The sequence below is a fragment of the Dendrobates tinctorius genome, unplaced genomic scaffold (assembly GCF_039654945.1).
Source record: "Dendrobates tinctorius isolate UK_male_01 unplaced genomic scaffold, ASM3965494v1 ptg000023l, whole genome shotgun sequence".
In the NCBI taxonomy this organism is placed as follows: domain Eukaryota; kingdom Metazoa; phylum Chordata; class Amphibia; order Anura; family Dendrobatidae; genus Dendrobates; species Dendrobates tinctorius.
In genome coordinates this window covers 4,003,539-4,015,258 of record NW_027361691.1, presented here as the reverse complement: position 1 = coordinate 4,015,258, position 11,720 = coordinate 4,003,539, and the positions used below count along the sequence as shown (strand labels likewise).

At 49.5% G+C, this 11,720-nt stretch overlaps 1 protein-coding gene across 1 annotated transcript in view; it reads left to right on the top strand.

The window, feature by feature from the left end:
• The first annotated feature begins 941 nt into the window (after positions 1 to 941).
• RAB30 (RAB30, member RAS oncogene family) overlaps positions 942 to 11,720 on the top strand; it is a 202,609-nt gene continuing 191,830 nt past the window's right edge. Inside the window, exon 1 of the mRNA XM_073569188.1 lies at positions 942 to 1,181. The gene's annotated coding sequence lies outside the window, so the exon portion shown is untranslated. The remainder of the gene's footprint in view (positions 1,182 to 11,720) is intronic.

Here is an 11,720-nt window from a genome sequence, read left to right as displayed (position 1 = left end):
CTGAGGTGAGTGGGGAGCGGCAAGGTGTGATAGTGCCGCTGCAGCAGCAGTTATCAGGGTCTGGGGCTTCTGCTCAGCTAACCAGAAAATCAAAAAAAAAAAAAAATAAATGGCGGCTGCGGTCTGGCTAAAAGCCCCTAGAGACGCTGCTGGGGAGCGGGACTGGTTCATGCATGCGGGCGCACCCAGGCAGGTGGGAGGAATGGTGCCCCACGGAGCTGCCTGGTATTCCCCGAGGTGAAGGGGTACGCCCCTGTGGTGAGCTGACTGGTGTGATAGTCCGCGGGGTTTATGCCAAATCTTCTATGCCATCGAAGAAGCCGCCCTCCTGGTCATGTGGAGGCAGCCAGTGAGTGTATATTTCCTCCATTTCCCGTCCCCTTCTCCTCCTGGTGTCTGCAGCAGGTGTGCTGCAGGGGAGTAGGGACAAATCTCTACCCTCGCCATTAACCAACCCTGGGAGGAGCAGACCTCATGGTGAAGAGGGTTGGAGGGTGGTGATCCCTTGGTGAATAGCGGGGGTGTGAGTGTGGTGACACAGGGGGACGCCTCTGTGATCAGGTCCTGAATGAGTTCACCAATTTTTTGACAAACGAATGTGTGTAATAAACGTTCAGGTCCGGACCTGCGTGTGAACGAGCATGTGTGTGTGCCACCAAATAACATCTTGTGGAAGTGTGTTGTGGAGCCTGATCAGCTCATAACAAACAAACATACACATACATAAACTCGTTCCCCAGGTCGGCGCTGTGGAGATGAGTGGTGCCTCCAAAATGAACTTTATTGCCAATACCAGCGGTGCGTTTGTCATAAACCTGAAGTGTCAGGGAATGGTGGGGTGAACTCAGGGTCTGGGCGTCCCCGCTGTAGGTGTTTTCCTAATGAGGGGTGGTCTTGAGGGTCCAGAGGCCCCTCATTAAGGGGGGGTACTGTCATGATCCTGTGTTGGATCTGGCGGTATTAAATGCAAAGTGAACTTTTTTTTACTTTGGAAAGTTCCAAGGTGTCTTGACTGTCCCCGGTGGTGGTGAGTGGTATTGCACTTTAGGGTTTTTTGCACTTAATTATGGATCAGGTGTGACACCCTATAAAGGTGTGCTCAGGGGGTTCACTCACTGCCTGTGATATTGTGAGTTTGTGTTCACTCTGTTTTTGGAGAGCCTGGAGGAAGGATGGAGCTGGTGAGGAGTCCTGCGCAGCTTAGCCAGGGGGGATGTGTTTCAGCTATGGTGTCTGGACGAAGGGCTGGCATGGCGTGGTGGAGTCGCAGTGATGGTGTCAGCGGGAAGTGTCTGCATGGGCTGGTGGAGTGGCGACTATGGAGAGTGGCTCTCACCATGTGGGACTTGGCCGCTGAGCTGGACTCAAGCATGCTCGACTTCGGGTCAGCAGCTGAACTCATCCTTGGGACTCTGGTTCTAAGCAGCTGCAACTGGTGTTGGACTCTGCTCCAAGGCTGCACTAAGGTGAAGGGTCCTGTTATGGTGATGGATCCAGGTGGAGGAGAAGATGCACTCAGGTGGAGGGCTCTGTTGCTAGGAGCGCACGCAACAGAGCAAAGCTAAGTGGTGTTTCCCCTGTATTGTCTCTTTCCTCATGTGTGTTATTAGTGCAGTGGTGGGATTAGTTTCCGCACCGACCTATTCCCTAGTGAGGGTTTAGGGTCAGGGCGAGCTAGGGCGTTGAGGTACGCGTGCGGCGCCCGGTGCGAAACCGGCATAGGGAACGTTAGGAGTGCAGGGACACTGGCTCAGGGGAGCTCAGGAGGTCTCCAATTCCCTTTTCCCTATTGCAGGGCCCACCATTGTTAAAGTTACCCAGGTTCCCCCCTTTATTATTTAAATGCGCCTTACTGGAGGCGGTGTTTCCAGATATTGTATGTATAACGTGTAATACCTAAATTCGCCAGGTGGAGGCGGCGTATCCACCTGCACGTTTTTATTATTTAAATGCGCCCCACTGGAGGCGGTGTATCCAGGGTCACGCGTGTTATGGGTCCGCCTTGCGGTAACATCTGCGTCCTGACACACGTGATCATGACATTATCTATAGTGGGCCTGAGATAATTGTTCAGCCTCCTAAAATCTCTAGGGAGATTCAAATTCTCCCCAATACTATATACACCTTGTACCTTGTTTTACAGTACCATGTAGCTGGTGGTATTTTGGGTACATTTTCCCAAAAATGAGGAATTATGGTGGAAGAGGCCGTGGAAGTGGGCAGGGGTTGCCAGCTGGTAATGATGGTGGTGGTGGTGTATCTGCTGGTAGTGGCAAAAGCACAATAGCTCGTAAGGCAGGAGGTGTTGAGCCTGCGTCATCATCTGGCTCCACAAGGCCTCGAAGGCTCCCTTTTCTGGGAGTAGGTAAACTGCTTTTAAAGCCGGAGCTTCAGGAACAAGTTTTGGCTTACATTGCTGACACAGCCTCCAGCTCTATCGCCTCCTTTTCTGAAGTTTCAAAAAATAAAAGCACTGAATCGTCAGTGGAGGCTCCTGGTCAGGACCAACACCTTTCCTTGTGTCCTTCACCCCTACCAAAAGTGAAGGATGCGGCAGGCCACACTACAGATTACTCCATGGAGCTCTTTTCACATACCATGCCTGGGTTATAAAGTCAAATCGTGAATTCCCCAGTCCAAGATGAATCTGACATGGAGTGCACTGATGCACAGCCACTGCTAGATTTTTCTGTTGGTACATTCACTCAGAGCACTACATTGTCCTCTGAGTGTACTGAGCCAGAATCTGACCCTGATGAAACTCGGGTGCCCCTTCCCGCATACTATACCACCTTACACGGTGACACAGAGGAAGGTGCACATGAAATTGAAGAGGAGGTGATGGATGACCCATTTGTTGACACAGATTGGCATCCATTGGGGGAAGAGGGTGCCGCTGCGAATAGCCCAGAAGAGGAGGAGGAGGATCCGCAGCAGGCATCAACATCGCAATAGCTGTTATCTGGCAGGCCCGTAGCAGTCCAAAAATGGGTTACAAAATCCAAAAGTATTGCAGGACAGCTTGGCCAAACGGTCAAATTAGCACAGCGTGCAAGGCCTCAAAATGTCTTCCCTAGTAGGAAGAGTGCAGTGTGGCACTTTTTTGAACAAAATCCTAATGATCAGGCAAAGGTTATCTGTAAGAAGTGCGTAAAGACCTTTAGCCGAGGGAAAAATCTGAGAAAGTTGAATACCAGTTGCATGCTTAGACATTTAACCACCATGCACTTGCAAGCGTGGATGGACAACCAAACCTCACGTACCACGTGTGCACCTGCTCCGAATGAAGGTAGTCAGCAACGCTACATCGCTTCCCCCACTGTAAGCCCACCGGTTAGCACACCACCAGCAGCAAATGTTGAGGTGTTGTCGCAAGGCCAAAGCAGTCAGGGAATCACAATGTTATTGCTACGAAAGACTGAATCTAGGCCATCAGCAAGATCACCATCACCAACCCTCTCTCAGTCCACCATGTCCACCGCTAGTTCCACCATATGCAGCTCTCAAGTCCAGCTCACCCTACCAGAGACTCTTACTAGGACATGAAAGTACTCATCCTCTCATCGGCGTACACTGTGTTTGAACGCCCACATTGCCAAACTAATCTCGTTAGAGATGATGCCCTACCGGTTGGTTGAAAGCGAAGCTTTCCGCGAGCTTATGGCCTACGCAGTACCACGCTATGACCTACCCAGTCGGCACTTCTTTTCTCGAAAAGCCATCCCAGCCCTCCACCTGCATGTGAAAGACCGCATTGTCCATGCACTCAAGCAATCAGTGAGTGGAAAGGTGCACCTCACAACAGATGCATGGTCCAGTAGGCATGGCCAGGGCCGTTACGTGTCCATCACTGCGCACTGGGTTAATGTGGTGGATGCAGGGTCCACAGGGGACAGCGGCGGTGGGACAGTTCTGCCTAGCCCACGGTATAGGAAACAGTTGGCTGTAGGCGTTCGACCCTCCTCATCCTCCTCCAGAAGCGAAAGCTCATCCACAGAGCGCAGTCGCACGAGCACTCCATCCGCAGCTGCCAGTGTTACACACGAGGTGTCCCACTATCGAACAGCTAGTGGTAAGCGTCAGCAGGCTGTGTTGAAGATGATGTGTTTGGGCGACAACAGACACACCGCAGAGGTACTGGCCGACTACTTGCAGCGACAAACTGAGTCATGGCTGGGCAGTCTACATCTTGAGGCAGGCAAGGTAGTTAGTGATAATGGCAGGAATTTTGTGGCAGCCATAGCCCTTTCAAAACTCAGACACATACCTTGCCTGGCTCACACCTTGAACCTGGTGGTGCAGTGCTTCCTCAATAATTATCCGGAGTTAACAGCCCTGCTCCAGAAGGTGCGAAGACTGTGCTCGCACATCTGCCTGTCGCCCGTACACTCCAGTCGTATGCAGAAGCTGCAGCGATTGCTCCACCTTCCCAAGCACTGCCAAATTATCGACGCTGCAACAAGGTGGAACTCCACCCTGCACATGGTTGAGAGGCCGTGCGAACAGAGGCAGGCTGTATTGCATTTGTGGGAGGATACACGGGCAGGAAGTTTGAGGGCAGACATGGAGTTGTCGGGTGTGCAGTGGTCGAAGCTGAAAGACCTCTGTAAAGTCCTTCAGTGTTTTGAGGAATGCACACGGCTGGTAAGCGCAGACGACGCCATCATAAGCATGAGCATCCCACTTATGCGTCTGCTCATGCAAACTTTGACGCACATTAAGAAGCAGGCGTCTGCAGCCGAGGAGGAGGAGGGAAGCATTGATGACAGCCTTTGTCTGCTCAGGGAACTCTCCTGGACGAGGTGGAGGAAGAAGAGGAATAGGAGGAGGAGGATGATGGGGATGATTCTTTAGGGGAGGAGGATGCTTCTCGTGGGGCAAGAGAAAATGTTGGCGTGGCAAGGTCAGGTACAGGGTTTGTGCGTGACTGGAGGGATGTGGATTTGCCAGAAAGTGCTCCTCAACCCAGCACTCGCAGTGCATCATTGACACCTGGAACATTGGCCCACATGTGTGATTATGCCTTGCAGATCCTAAAAAGGGACCCCCGCATTGCCAAAATGAAGAAACGATGACGACTACTGGTTGGCCAGCATCCTGGATCCACGCTATAAAGGCAAAATCCAAAACATCATGCCACAGGAGAACCTAGAGCTAATATTGGCTAACAAACAAGCAACTCTGGTAAACCGTTTGTTTGAGGCATTCCCAGCACACAGCAGCGGTGATGGTTCTCCCACGAGCCGTAGGGGGCAGCATGGAAGAGGTGTTCGTGGTGCACACATCAGAAGTGGCGTTGGAGACAGGGGTTTCATAACCATGTTGTGGACTGATTTTTCAAGTACCGCTCACACGACTGGTAATACTGCATCGATTGAAAGTGACAGGAGACAGCAGTTGTCAACTATGGTTACAAACTACTTCTCCCATATCAATGTTCTCCCTCACAGGTCATTCCCCTTTGACTGTTGGGCCTGTAAACTGGACACCTGGCCTGAATTAGCACAATATGACTTACAGGAGCTCGCTTGCCCAGCTGCTAGTGTGCTATCCGAAAGAGTCTTCAGTGCTGCTGGATCAATCCTGTCAGAAAAAAGGACCCGTCTGTCGACCCAATATGTTGATGATCTAACCTTCATTAAAATGAACCATGCATGGGTATCAAAGGATTTTGTCCCACCTTCCCCTGATGACACATAGGTTGCCAGAAAAATGACTCGCTTTTGTCCTCCTCTTCCTCGGACTTCTCCAATTCCTCCATTTGCAGCTGCTGAATGTCCAACATCAACATATGCCATTTTTTCAACCTCCCTAACTGGGCTGCCTCCCCCCCAGGGCCGGGGTCACCACCTGGCGCACGCACCCGTGCAAGTGCCGTTGCCCTGGACAGGTGGGTGGGCCCACTCTTGGGCGAAGGCACTGGCACAGGGTCCCTCATAGTACAATCAAGTGTCTCTGATGGTGGGGGTACACACCCGCTGTCAGACACACCGGCGTACTATGAGGGGCCCTGTGCCAGTACCACCGCCCACGAGTGGGCCCCCCCTGCTTGCTCAGGGCCCCAACACTTGCAATACTTACCTCTCCCTGCTCCACCGCTGTGTAGTCTGGGCTGTTAAATCCTTCACTGGGACTGCCACTACAAATTTGGTGAACTGATAGATGATGGTTAAGACGTAGCTATGCCCTGTTCGGCTTGGCCCTATCTTCAGATGATCAATGGCTTCCATTTGCTATGGACATCGACTCACAATGAGATGCATTGGTGGTTTATCATCATCTTTCAGTTTTCCTACTCACAGACGTGTAACATTCCTGCCCACATTTTTAAATGTGTCCTCTCATGCCAATCCAATAGAATTGCCTACGGCCTGTGACTTCTGTCTTTTGCACTCCAAAGTTACCTGACAGATCATGATAACAAGTGAGGACCATGTCTACATCTCTCCCTGTGATTACAATTTGATGGAGATGAGTAACGGTGATGGGATCCATGGTACTGCGATACAGCAACCCTTTCTTCACAAAGAACTGTTTTCGCTGTCTCCACAGACAAAGTAGTTGAGGGTCAGCATCGCCTCTGAGAATTCTCCCAGGATTTTTTCCCGTGATTAGTAATTCCAAAATTTCTGCAATCACTCGACTTTCCGTCTGTATTTTTATCCATCTCGTTTCCTCTTGCATAGAGTCTGGACTGTCTTACTGAGACTGAAATATATATGAAGATTTAAAAATACCCCAACAGTGTATACTGGTGTACGCTTCGAATACATTACCCTTTTTCTACTTTTTAGATTCTGTCTAATCCATACTGAGGCTGTGAGTGTCTGTCGGACTCCGGAAATAAACACAGAGATTTTTAATGTTTAAACTAAGCTATATATACCTGTTTTCCGGTGATACTGTACCCTTTCTCAACTTTCTACAATCTTGTCGAATCCATACTGGGCCTGAGACCATCTGAGTCTGCCTCTTGATTAGAGATGAGCGGTGTTCGAGTCGAACTGTTCACCAAGTTCAAATTCGAGCTGTTTTGGGCGGTGTTCGAGCCGTTCGTCGAACTTCAACACTTTGCTTAAAATTCGACTGTTTGAGGTTCCGTTCGAGAACGGTTAGTTCACCAAAAGCATAACTTTTTTTTCACATTAATAATTGTTTTCAATGTTAATAGACAGTTTCATGGCATAGTAGCGGTGTCTGGTAGCCAGCGGTGTAGTACACCTGTCAAGGAGCTACACTTTGTGTGTTTCTAATAATTTTCTACCGCATCTTGTCCAGAAATTCCTTTTGGGCCTTGTAGCATGGTCTGCTACTCAGCAGAGTTGCCCACCCTTGAACCTAGCTATGCCGCCTGTTTATGTAAGAACTGTGTGCTACTCAGCAGAGAAGCCCAGCTGTTAAGCAAGCTACAGCACCTGTGGTTTGGACACTCAATTTTTTTCACATTCTTTCTGGAATGCCGGTTAGGCCTAATTCTGGAATTCCGGTTGACCTGCACTTACTGGGAAATCCTCGTTCGCGGGGAAGAATTGGAATCCCAGATCCCCATCACTAACGGGGTTCAGCGGGTTATCCGCACCTGTAAGTGACACACGCTGGTCCTTTCAGTGTAGCGCGCGTGCAGCCCCGGACATGTAAGGGCATGACAGACCTGTTATTGCTCGATCTCGCATGCCAGAGCCTTGCGTGTCCCTCTAGTAAGCTGGACGTGGACCGCGGGGTCATGCCGGAGTCTCGTTCGTTAACGGAATTAAGCTGACAAATCGCTAGCACAACTAAAAACGGACATCCACCACCACCCACTGAATCGACAAAGCTTGCAATCTGTCCATCCTTCCTGTGGCTGGCATGGTTGAGGTTGCCCGTGTGGAGTCCAATTAAGCCGCAGGCTCCACTCCTGGTGGTGCCCTTCTAGACAATCCTTTAAGGTTTAGCTTTGCAACCATACTGCCCTCGGAAACCAAACACTTTGCCTTCATGGACGCTGTTCGGAGGGTCGTGGGAATAACGCCGCCCAATCGGCAGTTGGCATAATTTATGCTAGAAAGTCCGACGGTATATGATCGTCTTCGATTTTAGATTTTTTTTTTTTTATTTTAGATTTTTATTCCAGCCTTTCTTGACTTTATAAGGGCATGACATGCCTATATCTGTGTCTCCTCCTTTTACTCCTCCACCTCTTTTCTATATGTAGTTGCCCTTTTCCATATGTTATTTGTGTCTTTTGAGCATTTTGTCTGCTTTAGGACACCTTTTAAGGTGTTTTGTATGTGTTTTCTACGTGTTTGTATGTGTTTGTGTTTGCCTGCCATTGTTTTCAATGGGGTTCGACGATGTTTGTCGAAAGTTCGACAAACATTCGACGAACTTGCCTCCTGTTTGACGAACCGAACCGAACTCGAACACTAGCGGGTTGGCTCAACACTACTCCTGATATATAGACGTACATTTTTAATGTTTAAACTATGCTATATATACCTGGTAGCTGGTGATACTGTACCCTTTCTGCCAGAAAGTCCTCCTCCACCCACCACTCTAAGTGTATCATTGACACCTGGAACATTGGCCCACATGTGTGATTATTTCTTGCGGATCTTCTTTTTATATTGTGGTGTGATCCATCCTGAGCGTGTGAGAGTCTGTGGGTTACTCCTGCAATTTATATGTAGATTTAAAAATTACCCCAACACTGTATACATCTCTATGCTTGTGATACATTACCCATTTACTGCTTTTTATATTCTGGTCAAATCCAAACTGACCAAGTGAGAGTCTGTTTCTGACTCTGGAAATAAATACTGAGATTGACAATGACCCCTACACTGTATACAGCTGTACACTTCAGATCCATTACCGTTTTACGGCTTTTTATATTGTGTTGTAATCCATACTGAGCGTCTGTGTCTGCCTCCTGAAATATATACGGAGGTTTAGAATGTTTAAACTATACTATATACACCTGCTATCTGATTATATTTTCTACTTTTTATATTCTTGTCTAATCCATACTGAGCCTGTGAGCGTCTGTGTGACTCATGAAATATATACAGAGATTGACAATTATCCTTTGACTGTATACAGCTGTACGCTTCTGATACAGTACCATATATCTGATGTTATTTTGGGTACATTTTCTCCAAAATTTGAAAGTATGGTGGAAGAGGCCGCGGACGTGGGCGTGGGGGAGCCAGCTGGTACTGATGGTGGTGGTGCATCTGCTGGTAGTGGCAAAAGCACAATAGCAGCTAAGGCAGGAGGTGTTGAGCCTGCGTCATGGTCTGGCTCCAGAAGCCCTGGAAGGCTACCTTTTCTGGGAGTAGGTTAACCGCTTTTAAAGCCGGAGTATCAGGATCTGGTTTTGGCTTACATTGCCGAAACAGACTCCAGCTAATATGCCCTCCTCTTCTGAAGTTTCAAAAAATGCAAGCACTGAGTTATCAAGTGATGGCTCCTGGTCAGGAAGAACCCCTTTCCTTGTGTCCTTCACCCCCACCAAAAGTGAATGATGCAGCAGGCCACACTTCACATTAGTCCATGTAGCTCTTTCTCACATACCATGGCTGGGTTATCAAGTCAAATCGTGAATTCCCCAGTCCAAGATGAATCTGACATGGAGTGTGAGTCGCCAGGCAGGGCAGTGGGGTTAATCGGTACCGGGCCGGTGTCTCAGAGGGATGTGTCATGGTGGTAGTGACTCGGTCCATGGGCCTGGGCGTCCAAGCAAAGGGGTGAATAACGTTTATAGGTGAATGATACGTTACGCCACCTGTGGTTTCTGATAAGATTGACCAGAGCTGCAGTGTCACTTCTCTGGGACAGATGTTGTGGTGCAGCTAAGATGTAGAAGCCCTGCACAGGTAGGGCCGTAGTCGCAGGGCAGATGAAAGAGTTGGTAGATGGTGTGCAGTGCAGGATGTAGCAGAGCCGTACGCCAGGCGTAGGAGAAAGATGACAGACACAGTCGTGCAGTTCCTTTACCTGTACTTGGTAAGTGCCGTCCAGGACCCAGAGTACAGATGGAGGAGTTGGTCAGCCTGGAAGCAAATTAGGAATTCTCTCTCTGCAGATAGGTAGTGTGGCCTCCGTCCTAGCGCTTATCTGAGGTACTCACAGTACTGAGTTCACTGAAGTTCCCCCTGTTGACTTTCTTTTGGAACTTTCTCGTATGGCAGGCAGCTGTAACCTTTTCCTTCTGGCTCACACACGTCGCTGCTGGAGCCTCCGAGCCTTAGTTGGGAACAGAGCATTTACAGGTGGTACTTCCTCCGGTTTCTGCTGCAGGACCGTCAGTGTCCCTATAAACTCGGAGACCGGAATCCGGACCATGCGCTCCAGCTAGGACTGAGCCTTAACTCTGCTCATCCTCCAGCTCCCCTTCTCACGTCCACACACTTCCCCTTCCCTTCACAGACTGCCCAAACATCCCTCCTCCCGACCACAGAGAACAGCTCCTTAGCAGTCAGGTTCAGAGCTCTCCCTGTTGGCCTGGAGTGGGAACTGTGTTGTGTGTTGCTTTAACTGCTAGAGAGATCCTTCATTGCTCCCAAGCATGACATCACACTCCTTAGGAGGAAGGTAATGCCACTGTGGCGACCGTACTCCTGGGGGCGCCACGAGTGCACTGATGCCCAGCCACTGCTAGATGATTCTGCTGGTACATTGACCCAGACCACTACATTCCCCTCGCACTCTACACGGCCTGAATCTGACCCTGATGAAACTCAGGTTCCCCTTCCCGCATACTATACCACCTTACACGGTGACAAAGAGGAAGGTGCAGATGAAAGTGCAGGTTCTTTGAGCAGATGGGGGGCATACTCAGGGGTGACGGCACTGGCACAGGGCCCCTCATAGTACGCAAAAGTGTCTCTGGTGCCGTCAGACACACCGCCGTACTATGAGGGGCCCTGTGCCAGTGCCATCGCCAACGAGTGGGCCCCCCCTGCTTGCTCAGGATCACAGCACTTGCAAAGTTGAAATACTTACCTCTCCCTGCTCCACCACCGTGACGTCTTCCGTGTTTCCTGACAGTGACATTCTGGTCAGAGAGCGCAATGACATCACGTCTGTACGCCCTCTGCCTAAACAGTCCAAGTGCAGAGAGATGGAAGATGGGGATGACGAGGAGTCCAGAGATCTGGGATTCCATAGCGAGGAGACTTATTTATTTGTTTTAAAGGTTGGGAGCAATTTTTGAGGAGCACTATACTCTGGAGAATGATATATGGGGCCCACCATACACTGGAGCATTCCAAAGGTGGACATCAGACACTGGAGCAGCATTTACAGGGCCCATTATACAATGGAGCATTAGAAATGGGGCCCATTATATATGGAGCATTATTTGGGCCCATAAGACACCGGAGCATCATCCATGGGGCCCATCATATACTGGAGCATTGTAAATGGGGCAGATTATATATGGAGCATTGCTTGGACCAGTCGTACACTAGAGCATCATCCGTGAGGCCCATCATATGCTGGAGCTTTCCAAATGGGGGACATCAGACACTGGAGCAGCATTTACAGGGCCCATTATACACTGGAGCATTAGAAATGGGGCCCATTATATATGGAGCATTATTTGGGCCCATAAGTCAGTGGAGCTTCATCCATGGGGACCAACATATACTGTAGCATTATGTGGAGCTCATCATATACTGTATCGAACATTATATGGGACCAATGATTCTGTATGGAGAAATATATGGGCCTCATTA